This window comes from Talpa europaea (assembly GCF_964194135.1).
Source record: "Talpa europaea genome assembly, chromosome: 1".
Taxonomy (NCBI): Eukaryota; Metazoa; Chordata; class Mammalia; order Eulipotyphla; family Talpidae; genus Talpa; species Talpa europaea.
This window is the reverse complement of record NC_140073.1, coordinates 143,868,275-143,890,265: the sequence shown is the minus strand read 5'-3', so window position 1 is coordinate 143,890,265 and position 21,991 is coordinate 143,868,275. Positions and strand designations below refer to the sequence as shown.

At 48.0% G+C, this 21,991-nt stretch overlaps 1 protein-coding gene across 1 annotated transcript in view; it reads right to left on the bottom strand.

Moving 5' to 3' along the window:
* Window positions 1-21,991, bottom strand: part of PNKD (PNKD metallo-beta-lactamase domain containing) — a gene marked incomplete at both ends in the record, with an annotated part of 62,904 nt that overhangs the window by 20,776 nt on the left and 20,137 nt on the right. The gene's annotated exons all lie outside the window — the stretch shown is intronic.

The following is a 21,991-nucleotide window of genomic DNA, read 5'->3' as shown; positions in this document are numbered from 1 at the left end:
AACCTAGTGCTCTCGTGGGTCAGCTGCTCGTCACTCAGTAATCATTTACTAGATGAAGTGTTCTGTGCCCTTTGTGGCAGGCCCTGACCGGTCAGAGATACGGTCTGCATTCCTGGAGCTACAAGCTAGAATCTAGGGGCAAAACAAACCAAAATAAGCAAACAAACATAATAACATAATCGTATATTTATATTCATTCGCGCACAGGCATCGGTGTGTGATTATACATTGAGGTGCTGTAAAGGAAGTGAATGGAGGGGGCAGTGATTTGGTTGAGGGGTCCAAGTTAGATGTGGGGAGGCCTCCCTGAGCCAGAGACATGTAGGTGGGACCCAAAGGATTACAGGCCTCAGAGGCTCAAAGGGAGCATGTGACCAAGTCTTGCAGCAATGGGTGGCAGAGCTGGGCCTAGGACACCCAGGCCCTGGCTGATTTCTCCAAACACCCTCGTCTGCTGCCTTCCTGAGGATCCCAGATCTTGTTCTTGTCCTGGGGATGGAAGCAGACCTAGGCCAGGTATGGTGGTATCTACAAATTTAGGCAAAGCAGAGCTAGGGCTGGGTTCCTTCTGGCTCCAGCCCTGGCTCAGGACAGGAAGCCCTGCAGAATCAATCTCCTGGGGGTCAGAAGTGGAGGGAGGAGTTGGGGGGGGGCAGATGGCTGGGGAGGGAAGCAAGGAAGTCCTGCTTGTTTTCTACCCTGTGTCCTGTATGCTGACCTGAGAGAGGCTAGATAACCTGACTCCAAACCACACATTTCCTCTCTCTGATATTCTCTGATTACATATTTGATCAAGAGACTGAGCCCTCAGTGTGGAGATTATACCAAGTATAAGATAATGTATGTAAAAAGAGTTGAAAACTGACCCCTGCACCTCAAAGTCAAGAGATACGGCTTAAATTACCCCCAAACTGAATTGGAATCCCAACACCTAATCCTGAGTTTCATTCAGAAACCCCAGGCAGATGGGGTTTTTCTCAAGTGGGTACATCTTGATCACGGGAGCCAGAACCTATAACCTGCTTCCTCCTCCTCTTCGTCTTCTTCTTTTTTTTTTTTTAAAGATTTATTTATGCGGACAAGAGCTGGGGTGCAGGCCAAAGATGAGGTGTGGGGGAGAAGTGTGTGTGAGAAGACTCACCAGAGACAGAGTGTGGAACAGAACAGGCAGATCTACTGAAATACACTGCTGAGGGGAGCAGTGGGCAAGACAGAAGAGGTCTGCTGTGCCATGTGGGTCACCTCCCCGGCCAGGGATTGAACTTGTGCTGCAGTGACTGCGGATAGCTTCATAGTACTGTGACTTAACCCCCTGGGCTACCAGGGAGGCCCCTTCCTCTGTCTTCTTACCCACAGTGCAGCTTCTTCTCAGTGCCTGACTCATAACGGACTCTAAAAAAATTCAGATAGAATTGAATTAAATTTCCCACTGTGCCTGCTGCTGAGGAGTCTGAGGAATGAGAAGATGGATAAGCTAATTTGCAGAAAGCCCTTCCAGGACAAGGGAGTTGTTTTGTTTTTTAGTTTAATTTTTTTTTTTTTTAATACTGGGAGTTTGTGTCTTTACATGCGAAGTGAAGAATTATGAAGCATCATCAAAAGTCATTGCAAACACACCTTTCTCCTGGTAAGTCTGTGCCAGGCATTATATTGAGAAATTAACACAACCCCTGTCATCTGAAACAGGAAATGCAGGCTTAGGCACGGCCTGCAGAGAATACAAAGGTGACTGAATCCTAAATCTCAAGCCACAAGTTAATAAGATTACAGATAATGATCCAAGATACATATTATGAAATATACCCAGCACAGGACTGGGAATAAGGATTATGGGTGGGTGTTCTAGGAGACACACACAGACTCAGGACTCACACATCCTCCCCTTGCCTGGACTGTTCTGGAAGACTTCCAACATCTGTTTCAAATCTGCTTTAGTTTCACCTCCTCACCCATGAGAATCTTCCCAATGGACATCCACCTCATTATTTACCGTCTCCTTTACTTTATATTCTATAAGATCTAATAGCTTGTATTTCCCTGAATCCATTATATTGTTTCCACATCTTTGTGCCTGTGCACATGTTGTGCCTTCTGCATGGAGGGCTGTTTATCCTGTGCACAAAGACTCAGATCAGGTGTGTTCTCTTCAAGAAAGCTTTATTTGCCTTTCTACCCCCTCCCCCGATGCCCTCCCCCCACCACGAGCCTAAGCATGTCCCTTTATTCCAACTTTAGGTCTTGGATATATGGCCATTATTCAATTCATTACCTAGGCTCTGTATTTTTTGTTTGCACATCTATCTATCTCAAGACTAGAATCTCCAGGACTTTGCTGTTTTTCATAAGAGTAAGAACTGTGATTACGATGATTCATCTTTGAATCTCCAGTGTCTGTCACATTGTCAGATATACTAAATACTAGCAAATGTTCTTTGAAATGCCCACTCTCATGGGCATCTGTCTCTTCAGCCTCCTCAGATGCTGCTTCCCTTACCCCCAAAGACCAGCCACCCTGTTCTTCAAATGTGCCAAGCTCTTTCCCAGCTCAGGGTCTTTGCTTATACTCCCTCCACTTGGAACATTCTTTCCTGGTTCTTTGACAGCTGGCAGCTTCTCATCTTTTGGGTCTCGACTCAAAGGCCAACTCCTCTGATAGGGAAATAACCTGTATTTTAAGCTGAGTGGTGGTTATGTGGCTTATAGCCAAGTCCAGTGTCAGGAGATACTTGACAATGTCTGGAGGTGTTTTTGATTGACACGCTGGGGGTGAGGTGGGGTGGGGACGTGCTACTGACATCTGGTAGGTAGAGGCCAGAGTGCTGCAAAACATCCTACAATGCTCAGAACATTTCCGATCACAACCAGCCCCAAATGTCAGTAGCACGGTTGAAAAACCCTGGCACACGCAGATGTGAAAACCACCAAGTTGTCCACTAAAAAAGTATGTGCTCATCATATGTAAGTTTCACATCAAATGCAAGGGAAAATTCTGGCCTTTCTGAGAGCCTTCCCCCACCGCTCGTCACTCTCCGTGATCCTACTCCACCGCCTTCCTTCACAGCACTTTCCACAACCTGGTGCTATTTTATGCTGTCACCCAACTGGAATTTGAAGTCATGAAGTTAGGACAGGACCTGCCTGTCTCCACATCGCTGTATTCCCAGTGGCATGCGAGACGCCTGGCCCAGAGCTGGGGTCCAGTTAGGCATTTGTCAAACCAATGAGTGAATGATAGAATCAAAGCATGAATAAATGACAATCTGACTATAGCCTCTGAGTACTGTGACTGCCAGCAGACGGCAGCACCCTTGTTCTGACCGGTGGGTTGGGTCCCTGCTGGGATCTCCTCAGGGGTCATCCCCCACTCTGGAGGGCAAGTCATGAACAGGGAGTCAGAACAAGCCCGTGTCTCACAACAGCAGGGAAGGATAGAGGAGAGCCATGTCTGAGGAGCCCACACACTCCAGGTTGTTGGTCACAACCTCACCTCTTCCCCTGAGCAGCGTGGGTGGAGGGGGTACCATGGAGGGCAAGTTCACCTCAGTGCCTCTCCCAGGGGAGACCCATTAATAACCGGAGTCAGGTGACTGGCGGTCTTGCAGTCTGGCTAGTGATGAAGTGGCTTTAGAGCTTAACGCATAAAGAGCAAGTTCCCTTTCAGGTCCGGGGCTGGGGAGGGGGTGCTCGAGTTGGTCCCTGGTCCACTCATATCCCAGTCTCTGTCCCTGGTGTCTGAGTCCTGCCTTCCCAAACTGGCCTGCGAGCTTCCCTGGGGATGGAGAGCCCACCTTCTTCTCCTCAGAGCCGGATGCCTGGTGCTCGTCTGGCATCAGGAAACCGTAAGTACTGGTGATGATGGTGATGATGATGGCGACCATGATGATGGCACAATCATGAAGGAGCTGAGATGGTTGGAGCTGTTTGAATGTCAGAGAAAAGAGAAATTGTGTTGGAGGAGGGTGGGAAAGTTAGTCCAACTCAGAGAAATGAGGTAATTACACCAAGTGGTGGTAAGGTTAACCTGGCCCCCCTCGGGACACCCCCGCTCGCACCCATCCAGCCCCTCACCTGTTGCCCCACCCCCAGTTCACCATCCCCTTGTGGGCTTCCCTCTGAGGCCCTGTGGTGTACACCCTGGAAGCCTGGGTGGAAACAGATGCCCCCCACACCCACTGCCCTCCGCACCCTGCCCTGGCCCCACAGAATAGGACCCTCCCTCCCAGTCCCTCTTTTCTTCCTGCTGTCCTGCTTCTGGAGGGGAAACCTTTGCCGCCTACGTTTGTCACGTGCTATTCCAGGTTGAGTTTATTGCTCTCCTATTCCAGGTCAAGTTCATTGCTTCTCCTACCTCATTTATAAATTCTCCCCACCCCTCTCATCAGTCCAACCACTGATGAAACCCAGACTCAGAAGAGTCAGGCACTGGTGTCTAGTCTTCCTGCCGCCATCTGGTAATTCCAACTAGTGTGGTTCACAGCCGACATCTTAGCTCGCTGCTTCTCAAACCTTAGGGAGCCTAAGTGTATGAAACCTGGTGTCTGAAGCCTGCCTTCCCAAACTGGCCCCTGAGCTTCCCTTAGATGGAGAGCCTGCTTCATCTGCAATCACTCAGGGAGCTTGTTACCATACGGAATCCTGTACCCCTCCCCAAGGGATTCAGGCTCAGTCCATGTGGCTGGGGCCCAAGAGTCTGCATTGGGTGATTCTGAATTCCGCCTTGGGCTCAGTTCCTGACCTCAATTCCAAGACTGTCAATGCAATTCAACAGCCTACGCATATGTTCACACCCTGGCTTCCCTTGAAGTGTCTCTACTTCTGAAAACCTAATTTCCAGTGTCCATTTATTTCTGGCCCCCTTGTCTCCATTCTGCATGCTCCTCCATCTCCAGGGCCTCCAGCCCTCCAGCACCTCCTGCCCAAGTTTCTTCCCTCCTAGTGTGAACTTGGGTTCAGTCCCTTGGACCATGCAGCCATCAGCTCCTTCACCAACCTTGTGCCACCAACCTTAGCCTAGCAACCTCCAGACATGCCTACACCAGCCTGACCATCCACCTTTTCTTCTCCAATCTCCTGGACAGGGCGGGAGAAAATGGTGGTCCTGTGTGAATAAGAATCCAATTCAGGCCTCCCTGGGCTTTCCAATACCAATGCTTGGCAATGCTTTTACTTTGCTATGGTGTCCTCTCATTATCCACAGTTGCTATTGAAACCTCAGACCCAGCTCTAATTCCTTTGCTTTCAGCCAATATCCATCACAGAAGAATAATTTCTGTACACACCATCCCTTAAAAATTTTGCTACTGGGCAAATTTTGCTCCCTGGTGGCGCCGCGGGTTTAGTGCAGCGCTGTGAAGCTATCCACAGCCTCTGCAGCGTGGGTTCTAGTCCCAGCCGGCCAGGGAGATACCCACATGGCGTGGCAGACCTCTCCTGCCTCACCCGCTGCTCCCCTCAGCAGTGTCTTCAGTCAGTCTGCCTGTTGTGGTCCCCGCTCTGTCTCTGGTGAATCCTCTCACCCTCCCGCGACTCTGGCCCGTACCTCAGTTCTTGTATAAATAAATATAAATCTTTAAAAAAAAAAACTTGCTACTGGGCCTCCCCGGTGGCGCAGCGGTTGAGCTCTGGGTTGCGAAGCTTGCGGTGCCGGTTCGATCCCCGGCTGCTCCCCGGCCACCAGAGGAGGGTCCCACATGGCGCGCAGACCTCTCCTGCCACCCGCTGCTCCCCTCAGCAGTGTACTTCGGTCCTTCTGCCTGCTCTGCTCCCCGCTCTGGCTCTGGTGAATTCTCTCACCCTCCCGTGCTTCTGACTGTACCCAGTGCATGTATAAACAAAACAAACAAACAAACAAACAAACAAATAAAACATGCCTCTATAAGAAAAAAAAAACAACTTGCTATTTAGATATAAATTGTTAAGGGCTGTGCTTTAGCCCCTCCGCCTATGAGCAAACTCTAGTATCTCCCCGACTTAACAACTTCCTTGACCCTCTCCAGACTCCGTTCTACCTTTATCTCATCACAGCCTAGTTTCCTAAAAGGCAGTCTCTGTGGGTGCGGTCAATGGCATTTCTGTTCTCAATTCTTCATGTCTCCTTGAAAACACACCCTTTACCGTGTGACTCTGTGCCGATAGGGGTGATACATCTCTTCACGCCCCTGATAATGGCTGTGGTCTCCTTACTTTCTTGGCCAATGGAGTATCAGCAGACACAATACAAGCAGAGGTCTTAAGCGTGTGGCTGAACTTGGTCTCTATGTGAGTACCTTTTGCCATGAGACCATCCCTGAGGTAGCTGTGGGTGTAAGGACATGATGAAATGACACATGGAGCCCACCTGACCCCACTCAGCTTGGGAACCAGTCCAGCCGAGCAGAACCAGCTTAAGAAGGGCTGAAACTCAGTCTGCCACAGACACAAGAGTGAAAAACATGCATATTATTGTATGCCTCTTGGCTTTGCATTTGCCTCTCAGTGTTGCATTTGCTCGTTAATGCAGCACTATCCAACAATAGCTGACAGAGACAGTGGGAAGCAGAAAAATTAGTTACTGATGGTGCAGAAAAGAGCTGGTACTTGAATAACATTAGCTATTTGGAAAAGAGCAATTTAGACCTGTGCCTCGCAGAGTCCACCAAAACACTCTGGTGAGTTAACATGTTAAGACATAAAATTAAGCCATACAAAGTTAGAAGAAAATTAAATACATATCAATCTCTGGATAGTGATGGTGAAGATTTTCTCAAGCTGTGGTTAACAGTAAAAGAGCTGTTCTCATTTTCTTTAATAAGCATCTATTACTCTTAAGCTCAGACAAAAAGCAACTGGAGACTTAACAAGAAAAAGAATTGCTATTCTTTTGACTACTTCAAAAAATTTAAGCTTTCTAGTATTTGTTAAAAAGCACAATATGAACAAAAGAAAAGGTCGAAAACTTGTGCAAGATATTTGCCTTAAATTCGTCAGAGTTAACCTACTTCATGTATAAAGACCTTAATAATTGATAAAACAAAAAAAAACCAGTAATAAAGAATAAAGGAATAAGTGTAGCTGGTATCTATATATCAACTCAAGCCTTAAGAGAATCAAGAAAACGAAAGCTAATCAATGAGATGGTTTTGATCTATCAAAACAGCAAAGATTTTAAAAATAGTTATAAAATTCTAAAGGTTTCTCAGAGTATGGGAAAATGGGTGTTCAGGGTATTGGCAGGCCCAGTTTTCTAGAAAGCAAAGTTCAGTATTCATCATATATGAAATGTTCATATCCTTTGACTCAGTACTTCTGTTTTAGAGCTCTATCTATACCAAAAATCTGCCTCCAGGGAAATAATCTGAAATGTACACAATGATGAGAGAGTGTAAACAGCCGGCAGGTCTAGCACTGGGTTTTGTGAACCTCTGTGTCTCTATGAAAGGGTATTATAATTAGAACCCAGTGCAATATGTGATCCCGATAGGACCCTAGATCAGAAAAAGGACACAAGGGAGACAACTGGAAAATTTGAATAAAGATTGTAGAGAGATTAAAATTGCATCAATGTTAATTTCCTGGTTTTTTTTTTAAAGATTTATTTTATTTATTTATGCATACAAGAACTGGGGTGTAGGCCAGAGGTGCAGAGTGTGTGTGTGTGAGAGGATTCACCAGAGACAGGGTGGGGAGCAGAATAGGTGAATCTACTGAAATACACTGCTGAGGGGAGCAGGTGGTAAGACAGGAGAGGTCTGCTACACCACATGTAGGTCAGCTCCCTGGCTGGGATCAAACTCATGCTGCAAGTGGCTGGCGATAGCTTGATAGCTGAGACTCTAACCCCTGCGTCATCAGGGAGACCCAATTTCCTGGTTTTGATACCGATGCTATAGTTAAGTGGGATGTCAACATTTGGGCAAGCTAGATGGGAGATGTACAGGACCTTCTTGTACTTTTTAAAAAATATTTTATAAATCTAAAAATAATTTCAAATTAAAAAGTAAAAAAGAGAGAATACAAATAGACTTGTATTCATATTGATGAAAGTTTTTTTTAATATATAATACAGGTGTGGCAGATACTGGTGGCCAATTAGTACCCAATCTCCACAACCTTCTTTTCCCCTGTTAATCCCTCTCCTATGAACAGCTCCAAGCGAGCCCCTTCCTTGCCCTGGTAGGTGGATCTAATTGGTCCAAGCTAATTGGTTCACTCATTGCCTAGCCAAGTGATTGGTTCCACCTCAGGAATGTGATACAGTTCTTACCATCAGGTAATATTAGCAAATATTTGTATAGCACAAATCATGTGCCAGAAACTGTTCTAAGTATTTTGTTAAGATGAACTCTCAGCAAACCTGTGCATCAAATATGGTTATAATTCCCAATGCACAGATAAGAACACTGAAGCTCTGAGCGATCAAATCAGTTGCTCCATGTTGCACAAATATGAACTGGGGTGAGAAACTGGCTGGAAGCCTTTTAGGAAGGTTTTCCTAGTTGCTAAAATGGTATGAACACGGGCCTCCCCGGTGGCGCAGCGGTTGAGCGCTGGGTTGTGAAGCTGTCCGCAGCCTCTGCAGCGCCGGTTCGATCCCCGGCTGCTCACCGGCCACCGGAGGAGGGTCCCGCATGGCACGCAGACCTCTCCTGCCGCCCGCTGCTCCCCTCAGCAGTGTACTTCGGTCCTTCTGCCTGCTCTGCTCCCTGCTCTGGCTCTGGTGAATTCTCTCACCCCCGCTTCTGATTGTACCCAGTGCTTGTATAAATAAATAAATAAATCTTTAAAAAAAAAAATAAAAATAAAATAAAATGGTATGAACAGTACAGTACTCTTTTCTTGCTCCAGGATGCTATCATCCGCCTGTGGTGGCTGGCACTACAGCGGCCATTTGACCTTGAGGGAGCCGCCTGTGAGGATATTCCAACACAGCGAAGATGACAGATCAAAAGTGAGTTAGAATCCCTGTCCTCACAGACATAAATGTGCCCCTGAATTAACCAGGGTTACCCTGCCCCTGGACTTCCAGTTAAGTGACATAAAAATTATCTTTATTAAGTCACTTATAGTTGGGTTTTCCAAGATTTACAGCAAAAACCACCCAACTATGGGTAAATTTAATTTTTTAATAAACAGTGGGGGAAAACAGGAGATGGAATTATATTTGGTATATTTGAAAATTTTGTATAATTGATGTGTGCTGTAAACAAAAATGCTTAGAAAAAAGTCTAAAGTGTTACAGTGATGGCTTTGGATGGTCTCACCAGGAATCACTTGTTTTCTTTTTTAAACTTTGTTTTTATTTATTTGTTTGTTTGTTTGTTTGTTTATACATACAAGCACTGGGTACAGTCAGAAGCGCGGGAGGGTGAGAGAATTCACCAGAGCGGGGAGCAGAGCAGGCAGAGGGACCGAGGTACACTGCTGAGGAGAGCAGCGGGAGGCAGGAGAGGTCTGCGTGGCCGGGGAGCGAACAGGTGCCGCATAGGCTGCGGGCAGCTTCGCAACCCAGCGCTCAACTGCTGCGCCACCAGGAAGGCCCTCTTTTTTTAAACTTTGAAAGTATGTTCTGACCGCCTGTAATAAGAACGTATCACTATAAAAGATACTATTTTATTAAAACGAAGTTCCTTGCTGCCTCTACTTTTCATTCATTTCCCGTTCATTTTCAGGACCCTCAACGGACCTTCTGCCCTCACCATTCACCCTAACTTGCCAGTGACCCTTTGAGCACCAGGCCTATCTGCCGCTGTTCAGTCCTTGTCACTTACCTCTGGGCAGGGCCTTCTCTCTCTTTTTTTTTTTTTTCTTAATTTTTTTATACATACTGGGGTACAGGCCAGAGGTATGGGGGGGAGGATTCACCAGAGACAGAGTGGGGAGCAGAACAGGCAGATCCACTGAAACACACTGCTGAGGGGAGCAGTGGGTGACTAAGAAGAGGTCTGCTGTGCCATGTGGGTAGCTCCCTGGCTGGCCGGGGATCAAACTCATGCTGTAGTTGCTGTGGATATCCTCATAGGTTGAATCTTAACCCCTTGTGCCACCAGGGAGGCCCAAGGGTAGAGCCTTCTCTTTCCCTTCTGGTCCCTTTCACAGCCTCCTCCAGTTCTCCTCCCACACTCACTACAAGCTTTGCTTTCTGCTGTCACCACTCACTCCGGGGTTCACTACTCATCCCTTTTCTCTTCCCGCTCTATGTGCACTGCTTCCCCCGCCATCAGGCACCACTCAGTATACAACTCACTACTCCCAAAGGAAGAAGCCACCCAGGATTCCCTCGCCAGGCCTGGATCTAAATGCACAGTCTCTTGTGGTGACTTCGGGTGCAGTGGGGCAGATGTAAGTAGGCCACAGTTTCTTTCTCTGTAAAGGGACTGGTCATCGGCAGGGGGGCTGTTATAAGTAGTCGCTATGACTGCCCTGTTTATTCCAGGCACTCAGGAAGTGTTTGTCAGTGTTATTGTGTCTCGTGTTAGTGTGTCTAGTCTTTGTGGTTGCTCAAAAAAAACATTTTAGGAATAAATGTCCAGGGTGAGATCCTTCCCCTCCACCTCCCACTGCTGTGACCCAGATGTGGGCCCTTAAGCCCTAACATCTGGCTCCTGGCTGGCACCTCCAGCCCCATCCACTTACACAGTTATCAGACCAAGACTGCGGAAGCCCAGCTCTAAATTGGGTGGGCCCCTGCTGAAAGCTCCATCTAGCAATATGCTCGGTGTCTGTTTGTGCTTGCATTCTGCTCCACGTGACCTCTCAGTCGACCTGCGCTGTCCTCGGTGTCTTGTCTCCTGACACCTGCCCCGCCAGAGAAACCCTGCAGAAATCTAATACACTCCCAGGAGTAAGTATAACTAATTAAGGCTGGGATTCTCAGTCTGGGGAGTTTGGCAGGCTCCCCCAGGGGAGGAAGGATGAAGCATGAGTTCGTCCCCAGGGAAACTACTATACCCAACTTCTGAATACAAATCTTTTTTTTTTTTTTTAAGATTTATTTATTTATTTATAGAAGCACTGGGAATAGTCAGAAGAGCGGGAGGATGAGAGAATGCACCAGAGCCAGAGGGGAGAGCAGAGCAGGCAGACTGACGAAGTACACTGCTGAGGGGAGCAGCAGGTGACAGGAGAGGTCTGTGCACCATGTGGGACCCTTGCCCAGCGACCTGGGATCGAACCGGCGCTGCAGAGGCCGCGGGCAGCTTCGCAACCCAGCGTTCAACGGCTGCGCCACCGGGGAGGCCCCTGAATACAAATCTTTTGAAGCTAAAAATAAATTCAACCTTCTCTTTGAAGCCCTTTCTGATGACCACACACCCATGCACTGCCTGGTCATGATTCTGTCTCCAGACCTGGGAACGTGCCTTCCATGTAACAGTCAAAACAGAAAGGAATGGTTTGAAGAGCAACTGTGTGATAAATGAAGTTACTGGGCTTTTTTGCACCCTCCAGCTGCTAGTGTGGATGCCCTGGGCCAGGGGGTGTGGGTGCAGGCACGCACCTTTGATTATGGACACCTGGGCCCAAATTGCACAGGCACGTGCATGTACAAATGTTCGCACCGGTGCCTAGAGGTGAGGGCTAAAGGCAGCGGTGGTAGCGCGGAGCGGAGGACCGCTCTGAGGCAAGACCATGACTGAGAACGCAGAGAAAGTGGGAAGATTCGTGGTGGGGCTGGGGGGCTTCTGAGCCTCCAGGCTTCCTTGCCTTGCCTGCTCCCCTCCACACCCCCCGCCTCCCAACCTGGTGTGCCTGTGTACCTGATTCCCTGAGAGAGCCTTAAAGCCTGTAAAAATCCACCAAGAACTCCAGGACTCTCTTTAATCACCTGCCCAAAGCCACAGTGAACCTGCCCTATGCCTGCTGCCTCTAGAACAACCCTCACTACTCTGTGCTTGGAACGGTGGAGGAACCCAGTGGGGAGTCACTACATCTCATTTATAGGACTGTGGCCTCCCTGAAGGTGGAAGATGCCCTGTCTTCTCACCCTGCTTCCCAGCACCTTGCTTGACCCAGGCAGGTAATAAGGATTTGCTCAGTTTCAGAAGAACAGCATGAGTGTGTGTGATTGTTTTTGCTCTAGGCATGCGCCAAATCCTGGCGTGTGATATTTCTTTCTTTTAATGACTCCAAGGACGGTATCAACCTGGTGTGCCTGTATACCTGGCACATATCAGAGATGACCTCATATCAGAGATGAATAAACTGAGCCCTGGAGAGGTTAAATGTCATACCCCATAACAGAGCTACTGAGTGACAGAGTCAGCATGTAACCCTGGTTTTATCTGACCCCAAAGTCCACCTCTTTCCACTGAGAGTGTGGCCAGCCTGGGGAGGGAGCAGGTCAGTTAGAGTCTGCTAGGAACAGATGACACATTCACACTGGTAACCAGAGGAGACTCTATAAAAGGGCTACTCCAGCAGGCCGTGGGCAGGACACAGAAGCACAGGGAGCACGCAGTTCCCCAGGGCCAGTGAATGTGGGTTCTGTCACCACCTCTAGGCCTCATGGAACTTGGAGGGAGAGGGCTGTGTGGATAGGGCCACCAGACTAGGCCGTGACCTTTGGGTGAGGGATGAGCAGGGCCCTGGTGACCCTTCAGGGAGGGAGAAAGAGGACAAATGCCCCACCCTGCTGGCCCCCTGTCCCATGGCACTCTCCAAGGGCCGAACTCAACTGAAGCCAGAGACCAGAGTCTAGTGAATTACCCACATAGGCCAGCTCCCAGCACAAAGGAGAGAGTGGGAGGAGTGTAGGGGCAAATGGAAGATGAGGCCAAAGATCTGTGGGTATGGGGTGTCCATAGTGTGTGTGGTGGGGTACCTGACCTCAGAGGCAGAGGCTGGCTATCCCTTTCATCCTATGATGGAGACAGCACCCCACAGCCTCCCGCTCTCAGTCTCAGCCTCCAGCACATTCTCCATGAGGAGCTTGGGTATTTCCTTAAAATACAGCCCAGATTGTGTCCCTCCCCAGCTCAACAGCTTCCCTTAAGGCTTAAAATGTAAAGTGCTTAAAGGCCCAAGAGGTCCTGAGGGTCTGGCCCTGCCTGCCTCCTCTAAGGCCGTGTAGCAGTGCTCACTACTCTCCAGCCACATGGTCCTCTTGAAGTTCCTGGAACACCCAAGCTCTTTCAGGCTAACTTTTTTTTTTTTTTTAAAGATTTATTTATTTATTTATTTATTTATTTATTTATTTATTTATTTATTTATTTATTTATTTATACGAGCACTGGGTACAGTCAGAAGCGCGGGAGGGTGAGAGAATTCACCAGAGCCAGAGCGGGGAGCAGAGCAGGCAGAAGGACCGAAGTACACTGCTGAGGGGAGCAGCGGGCGGCAGGAGAGGTCTGCGCGCCATGTGGGACCCTCCTCTGGTGGCCGAGGAGCAGCCGGGGATCAGCTGGGGGTCGAACCAGCGCCGCAGAGGCTGCGGGCAGCTTCGCAACCCAGTGCTCAACCGCTGCGCCACAGGGGAGGCCCCAGGCTAACTTTTGAAGGGTGGCCTTCACACACTTGTTCTTACAGTAGAGAATGGTCACAGTGTGTACATCTGTACACCCTCACCCCCTACATATCAGACACACACACACACACACACACACACACACAGTGCCATCTTCTTAGGCTGCTCTTACTTGGATGCCAGTGTCTCGGAGCAGCTTCTAAATGAGCTATCATGAGCTACTCCAAGGAGGGTCCATTTCTCCTCAGCACCCTTGTTACCATTTGTACCAATACATTCATTTGTGAGATCAGTTGTTAGTACGCATATAAATACCTACTAAAGACAAAACTAAACTATGCAAATGAAAACAGTTACAGAAAACTATAGTCGTGCTTATATTCTCGTTTTTTTTCCCTCTAATTTTCTTTTCATCTTAACAGTTTTCAATGAATGTCTTATATAAGACGACTTTGTTCCTTCCTTGTATTGGCCTGTTTCCTCTCCTAGTTACTTCCTTTTCTAGTTGGCTTTGTGTTCTGGGATCTCTTTGTGTCCCTGCCCACTTTTGGTCTAGCGATGACCCCTTGCTGGGGGCGGGGCGTGCGGAGCTCCGGCTGCACTTGTCCGGTGGAGATGGCACATTTCTTCCCGCAAACCTGGACACTTGGTCCTTGCGCAGCCTGAACTTCATCCTCCTTCCCGATGGGCATGCATCGGACAAGGTACTTTTGTCCCAGCTCTTTAGAAAGAGGGGAAGCGTATCTTCCTATGAAGGTGGGGAGGTGCACGGAAATGCCTTTCAGTTCTTGCCTGGTCAGAGGTCACATGGTGGTTGGTTGACCTTCATTTTTGGCTACTGGCGCTTCAACAAGTGACAAAAGTCACGTGTTTTTGTTTTGTTCCTTTAATGCTGGGATGACCCACTTACTTGATTTCACTGAGGTTTCATGACCAGAGGTATGAATAATACTGCGTGGGGCCTCCCCGGTGGCGCAGTGGTTGAGTGCTGGGTTGCGAAGCTGCCCGCGGCCTCTGCGGCGCCAGTTCGATCCCCGGCTGCTCCCCGGCCACCGGAGGAGGGTCCCACATGGCGCGCAGACCTCTCCTGCCGCCCGCTGCTCCCCTCAGCAGTGTACTTTGGTCCTTCTGCCTGCTCTGCTCCCCGCTCTGGCTCTGGTGAGTTCTCTCACCCTCCTGCACTTCTGACTGTGCCCAGTGCATGTGTAAACAAAACAAACAAACAAACAAACAAATAAATAAATAACATGCCTCTAAAAAAAATAATAATAATACTGCGTGATCTTCCACCTACCTCGAAAATTGTTAGTATTCCCGCTTTTCTTACTAAGCAATTCTAGCCAGCTCCTGCCCCCTAGTGGCCCTATTTGGGAACTGATTGTGGCTTCCTAGAAGTCAATTTTTGACTTGGGTATTAAAGTCTTTCAGTAAAAGTACTGAGTGCCGGCCCCAGGCCCACCTCGGGAGAGTGGGGTGCAAGATGAATTATGGCACGGAGCCTGACCCCTGGGCCTACCCCCAGTTGATTACCACTATAATTGCTATAGATCTGTGTTGTCCAGTGTTGTAGCCCCTGTGGCCATGGAATATTTGAAATATGACTAGGCCAACTGAGAAAATGGAGTTTAGTTTTATTTAATTTTAATTAATTTGAGTTTAACTATAAAAAAACCCATACTTGATTCAATTACTGGAGGACACTAGAATATTCTTGGAACAATCTGGGTATGTGAATCTGCTTTTTCAATTGCACAGCTAGATAAAGATTCAATCTGATGAAAATTTACCATCCAAATGAAGATGTGCTGTCTGTATAAAATATACCCCAGATTTCAAAGACTGAGCAGTAAAAAAAAAAAAAAGCCCACAAATAATTTTTAAAATAGAGTGAATGTTGAACCAGTAATATTTTAAAAAATATGTTGGTTAAATAAATACACTATTTTAATTCCACTTATTTCTTTTTATTTATTAAGTGAGGCTACAGGAAAGTTTTAAATTATTAATGTGGCTCACAAGCTATTTCTATTGCTTAGCAATCACAAGGCTGGAGTTTCTTCTGTATTCCTCCTTCAGCTACTCTGCATCCTGTACCCTTGATGGAGATGGAGGAAGCTGCTAGAATCCTCATTGGGACTGGGGATTAGGTGTTAAATGTTGGGCATATTAAGGCAGAGACACCAATGACCTCACTCACACCAGTAATGGCAGCATCACCTGGAACTCATTAGAAATGCAGATTCCCAGGAATTGCCCCAACCTCCAACAGAGCTTTTGCTTCAATAAGATCCCCACCCCACCTGACTTGTTCTCACATTTAAGTTTAAGAAGCAGTCACCTGTTAGGGAGCCAAGTGACCTACTGGTGGCAGGTCTCTGCTTTTTAATTTATTATTATTATTATTATTTTTGCTCAGCTGACAAGGAAACAAAGTCAAGGGTGAGAGTGTGGCTGTATAGAAGGTGATGGAGTTTTGAAGAGATTGGAGCAAGTGTGGAGCAATTAATGTAAATTTAAGTGGGTGAGTAAAGCCTAAGTCTTTATAAGCTCAAAGTGAGATCATTGGGTGCCTGCGTGTGGGGTGCAGAGCAGTGGTTTCACCTGCTAAGTTCCAGGGGCAGGCAGAGAGGGCACAGGAGTGAGGGGTATTCTCATGGTGGGCTAAGCTGATTTAGGAAGGAAATGAGGCCGGGAGGGATGGGGAAGAGAAGGTAAGATGCACAGATGTGGCCACGAGTTGTGGATTTTGGAGTCCCTGGGCTGCAGAGAGCCCAGGCTGCAGAGAGCCCAGGGTGCTTGAAATCGAAGTTATAGAAGAGTGCAGTTATGGTAAGGAGTGGCTCTAGGGCAGCTATTACCTGGGCTGGGTTCTTGGAGTGAGGAATTGCTTAGGCAAAAGCAAGTGAAGGGCCTCCCTGGGGGTTAAAGTCTCAGTGCTATCAAGCTATCACCAACCACTACTGCATGGATCCAGGCCAGGGAGCTAACCCACGTGGTATAGTAGACCTCTCCTGTCTCACCCGCTGCTCCCCTCAGCAGTGTATTTCAATAGATCCACCTGTTCTGCTCCCCACTCTGTTTCTGGTGAATCTTCTCACCCCCTGCACCTCTGGCCTATTTCCCAATTCTTTTATGCATAAATAAATAAAAATCTTTAAAAAGTTAAAAAAAAAAAAAAAAGCAAATGAAAGTAGGAGGGACTTCCAGAGCTACGATGCTACGATTCCCCCAACAAGCCAGGATGAGCATGATGACTGGCCAGGCCAAAGACTATGGTGGCAGAGGTCTTTGTGTGTGTGAGAGAGCACAGCTGGAACCTAGGCTTCTGAACTACACAAATCCATCCATTCCTTGAGGTCCTGTTTATCTTCCCAATGTAATCACATGATGGTTGAAATGAGATTGCGTTCATCACTGTATCACTGGGTTTCTCTCTCACTAACAACAGTAACAATCGAGTCTTTGCTATGTGCCAACCACTTGAAAACTATTTTCAGTCCTTACCACTCTTTATAGATAAGAGTGCTAAGGCTCAGAGACCTCAAGCAAGGTGCTCTGTGTCACACAGCCACTACATGATGTGAACAAAAGCCAGATCTGCTTAGCACCAAAGCTAACTGATAATCAAATTCATCTGGGAGGTGTTTGTTTCTGCCTCCCCTGAAGATTCAAATTCAGAAATCTGAAAAATGTCTCCCTGGGGCATCTGCATGTTTCCACAAGCCTCTGAAATCACAGGGGTGATTCCAATGGTCAGGTGAGATGGGGAAGTATTACCCGTGCCCTGGCTATGGCACAGCAGATGCCAGGTGGTTCCAGGGCCCAGCCTTCACACAGTTCCCAGGGACACATCCTCAAGAGGAGGAGCTCTGACCTAACCTGGCTAGTGATCTAGTGACCGACCCAGGTACGGTAGCTAGCAACACTCCCTCATGCCACCATCAGTGCTTTTTATAGATGATTTTATCTGAGGCTTCCAAAGTCTTAGGAGGTAGGAGAGCGCAGTGGCCATTCAGGCAAGGTTAGGACAAAATCCTCCCTCCTGGGGCCTCTGAAACCACCATTCTTTCCACTACCTATTTCTTTGGCAAGGTAGTAAATAATGTTTATGAATAATAAGGTAATTTAAAAAAATATTCATTTATTCATACAAGAACTGCGGTATAGGCCAGAGGTACGGGGGGGGGGGGGGGGGTGAAGGTATGGGCCAGAGGTGCCAGGGGTGGGGGGTGAGAGTGTTAGGGGGAAATAACTGGAATTGTTAGGGGGAAATGATGTCCTGAGTTAATCCCATACAGGCTTTGTGGATTCCACCCCCACTCCAGACTAAAGCCATCAAGACATTGGGAAAGACAAATCCCATCACCACCAAAGGGAGGGTGGCTGGGACCTGAGGGTGGAGTTGGGCAGCCAGGTTGGATATAAAAACCAAACACGTGGGCCTTGCTCTCTCTCTGGCTTGCGATCGCTCGCCTCCTGGCTTCACCGCTCCTGGCTGGCGGGCAGCTCTCAGAGCGCCATTTTGGGATTCCTGATCGGCGGATCGGGTAGGACTCATTGAAAACTTTGTCTCCCACTTTTCTCCCTGAGCTATACATTTCCTCATTTCCCCTTCCCTTGTAAATAAACCTTTCATTAGCCTTTCACGTGTGCCTGCAGTAGAACATTGATAAGTCCTTTTAAGTGCGCGGGTGAGGACCCACGGTCAGGCACCCCGTTTTGTATTGGGATTGCTCTACAAGAGGATTCACCAGAAACAGGGTGGGGAGCAGAACAGGCAGACTGACTGAAATACACTGCTGAGGGGAGCAGCGGGCGAGACAGGAGAGGTCTGCTATGCCATGTGGGTAGCTCCTTGGCTGGGAGTGGGGATTGATCTCATGCTGCAGAGGCTGTGGATAGCTTCAGAGTGCTGTGCTTAACCCTTTGTGTCACCAGGGAGGCCCTAATAAGATAATTTTTAACAGAAAGAGCTTTAAGGCCTCCCTCTCCCCCATGCATCTGTCACTCATGCCAGAGAACTTAGAGGGCCAGCGTTCTTTCAGTTCAACGGATAATGGGGCAGAGCTGTGTTGAGGTCTGGGGATGAATGAGACTTTGTCCTTATCTCCAGTGGGGGAGGAACAGACATATTTACCCCAGGCTGGGTTAAAAGCTTCAATTCAGTAAATACAAAGTCTGCAGGGGGAAGAGGGGAGATGGGAAACTTCTTTCAGTAGGTTAGAGATAAATAAAAGGAACTTTCTTGGGTGGAGTGAAACATAACTAAGTAATCAAGAACACTGCAGGAGGCATTTGTAGGGCAGATTGGTGGAGCCCTGGCATGGCCTGGCAGGAGGCTTGGCAGCAGAGAAAGTTCTGTGGAGCCACTGCTCACTTTCCCCTGGCTCCACTTGGGGCCTGCTCCAGGGGCCAATGCCTTCCAATCTCCCTCTCATCAATCACTCAGTTTTGGTTGCTCTCTCTAAAATAAACATCAGCCTGATTCCTTTCATTCCTCCACCCACTTCCTGATGCCTCTAACTCGACTTTCCTCTTAGGACAGGGTGGCCAGAAAAATACAATGACTGCTAAATTAGAACTTCAGAAAATTAACACATTTTTAGTGTAAGTATTCCCAAATAGGGCCTCCCTGGTGGTGCTAGGGGTTAAGCACAACACTGTGAAGTTGTCTGCAGCTTCTGCAGCATGAGTTCAATTCCAGCTGGCCAGGGAGCTACCCACATGGCTAAGCAGACCTCCTGTCTCACCTGCTGCTCCCCTCAGCAGTGTATTTTAATAGATCTGCCTGCTCTGCTCCCCACTCTGTCTCTGGTGAATCCTCTCACCCCCCACCCCCGCAACTCTGGCCTGTACCCCAGTTCTTATATGCATAAATAAATCTTAAAAAAAAAGTATTCCCAAATATTGTATGGGATGATGGGAATGCAAGAAGATATTCATTGTTTGTCTGAAGTTCAAATTTAAGTGATCTTTCCTGCATCTTTATTTGCTGAAGTTGGCAGTCCTACCCCAGGGGTACCACCAAGCCTGCCCTACTCTCCTACTTCCCTCTAGAGGATCTCCCACTGGCCTCCAGAGGCAAAAACTCCATTCCTGGCTCCTAATTCTTAACCACTCCCACCCTCCACCCTCCTAGGCTTCTGGGACAAAGGGCCCTAAGGTCCTCGCTTCAGGCTCACTTTCCTTTACCTGGAGAACCTGTTAGGGGGAAATGATGTCCTGAGCTAATCCCATACAGGTTTTGTGGATTCCACCCCCACTCCAGACTAAAGCCATCAAGACACTGGGAAAGACAAATCCCATCACCACCAAAGGGAAGGTGGCTGGGACCTGAGGGTGGAGTTGGGCAGCCAGGTTGGATATAAAAACCAAACACGTGGGCCTTGGGGGGTTCGCTATCTCTCGCCTCCTGGCTTCACCGCTCCTGGCTGGCGGGCAGCTCTCAGAGCGCCATTTTGGGATTCCTGATCGGCGGATCGGGTAGGACTCATTTAAAACTTTGTCTCCCGCTTTTCTCCCAGAGCTGTACATTTCCTCATTTCCCCTTCCCTTGTAAATAAACCTTTCGTTAGCCTTTCGCGTGTGCCTGCAGTAGAGCATTGATAAGTCCTTTTAAGTGCGCGGGTGAGGACCCACAGTCAGGCACCCCGTTTTGTATCGGGGTTGCTCTACAACAAACCTTCCTCCTGTCCCTCCACTGGCTAGGTTGACTCCTAGCCCCCAACACTCTCCTGCGAGGATCCTTCCCGACTTCACCCCTCATGCTGGGCTCCAGCTCCTTTCTCTGGATTCCCACAGAAGTCACTGAACAATTCGTTCCAGCGCTTGTCAAACAAAATTGTGATGATCTAGTCTTACCATCTCCCTCAGACTGAGAACTTCTTGCATAAAGGCAGTGTGCTTCAGCTCTGTCATCTCCAGAGCCAGGAAATCTTGTCTGCTTGGCAAATAGAGAGGCTTGATGACCAGCTAAGGGTCTTATGTCCCTCATCCCTTTGCCCAGGACTAAGAAGGGGCCCAGGGAAGACTTCATTTATTGAATGCCTGTTTGACTGTTGCTTGGGCCAGGTGCTTCAGATGTTCTTGGAGGAATATTATCTGATTCTATGATCAGAAAATGGGTTCAGGATAAAGGGCTGTAGCAAGGCTGGTGTGGGGCTTGTTGGTGTGAGGAGTGTCTCCACACTCCACAGTGCCTGGGGCAGATGTTAGGGTGAAAAGGATGTCCTAAGCTAATTCCATACAGGCTTTGTGGACTCCACCCCCAATCCAGACCAAAGCCATCAGGACATTGGGAAAGGCTGCTCTGTAACAATGTGAGGTCCTGGTGATTACTGGCTGGAAAACTAATCTCCTTGCAGACTTTTGGCAGCTCTAGAAATAGGGTACTTTCTGGAGAAGTACATAGAGCAGTCCAAGTACATAGAGCAGAAGGGACATGAGATTCTACAGGCCTATGCTGTCACCTAGTGCTATTCTGCCAGCAAGGGGGAGCTAGAAATTGAACAGAGCTGTGTTTGCTTGGTGAGCTCACCTTCTGGCAGAGGCCTTCTCAGGAGGTCTGTGGGCTGTTAGGAAATGAGCCTCCATTGAAGGGTTAACTCCATTTACGTCACATGTAGCTGCACAAACAAACAGAGCATGCGTGGGGGAAGGTATTTTTTTAAATATTTCTATTTTAATTGGGCTAAAATATACATCAAAGTGGTAACTGATTAGTATGTTTACTGGAGCATACCACTTGCACTTAGGCTTAGCAAGTGAGTTTCCACAGAAGTCCTGGGGCAACCCCTCCTTCCTGTCTTGCTCTGGACTGGCTTTGGGGGATAATAATGTAAGGAAAAGTGCTTAGGAAGTGGTTTAAGGGGGACCACCCTGTTACAGTTTGAAGTCAGGAGAGGCTCAGGTTGGCTCAGTTGTCTATCTGAGGCCACTTCTAAATGCAGTGACTTGCTGCCCTCTCCATCCAAACAAGAAAAGTATCTACAAGCTTGAAAGACATTCAGTGATAGTGTTGATTCGTGGCTATTAGCATGATAAGCACCTTCAATAAAGTCATTCACTATCTTTACCCTTGGCTTAACAGACAAAACAAGGACTTTGGAACCACACAAGGTATGTGTAGGGGGTGGGGTGGGGAGGGTTGTTCAAAACTTCCCAGAATCCATTTCCTCCACTGTAAAAGGAGCTGGTAGTGCCTCCGCCCTCACTGGCTAAGGGTTGAAAATGGGTGCAAAGGCCCCAGCTCCACCTGTGAAACAAAAGTCATCTCCACCCCAGGCCAGGCCTTTGACCCTCACACTTGTTTTCCTGGTTGATGTAATTTCTAGGAGGAGATATTTTAGTTTCCAGGGACAGAGAATCTAGTTGCCTCTCTAAGTTTGAAAATGCACTGAAAAGTGCATTTGGCTTAGAAGCACAGAACTGTCAAGGATGCTCACCATGGGTTAGGGCTAGTGGTTAAAAAAAGGGAGGGCCTCCCTGGTGGCACAAGGGGTTAAGCACAGCACTATGAAGCTATCCACAGCCTCTGCAGAGTTTCATCCCTGG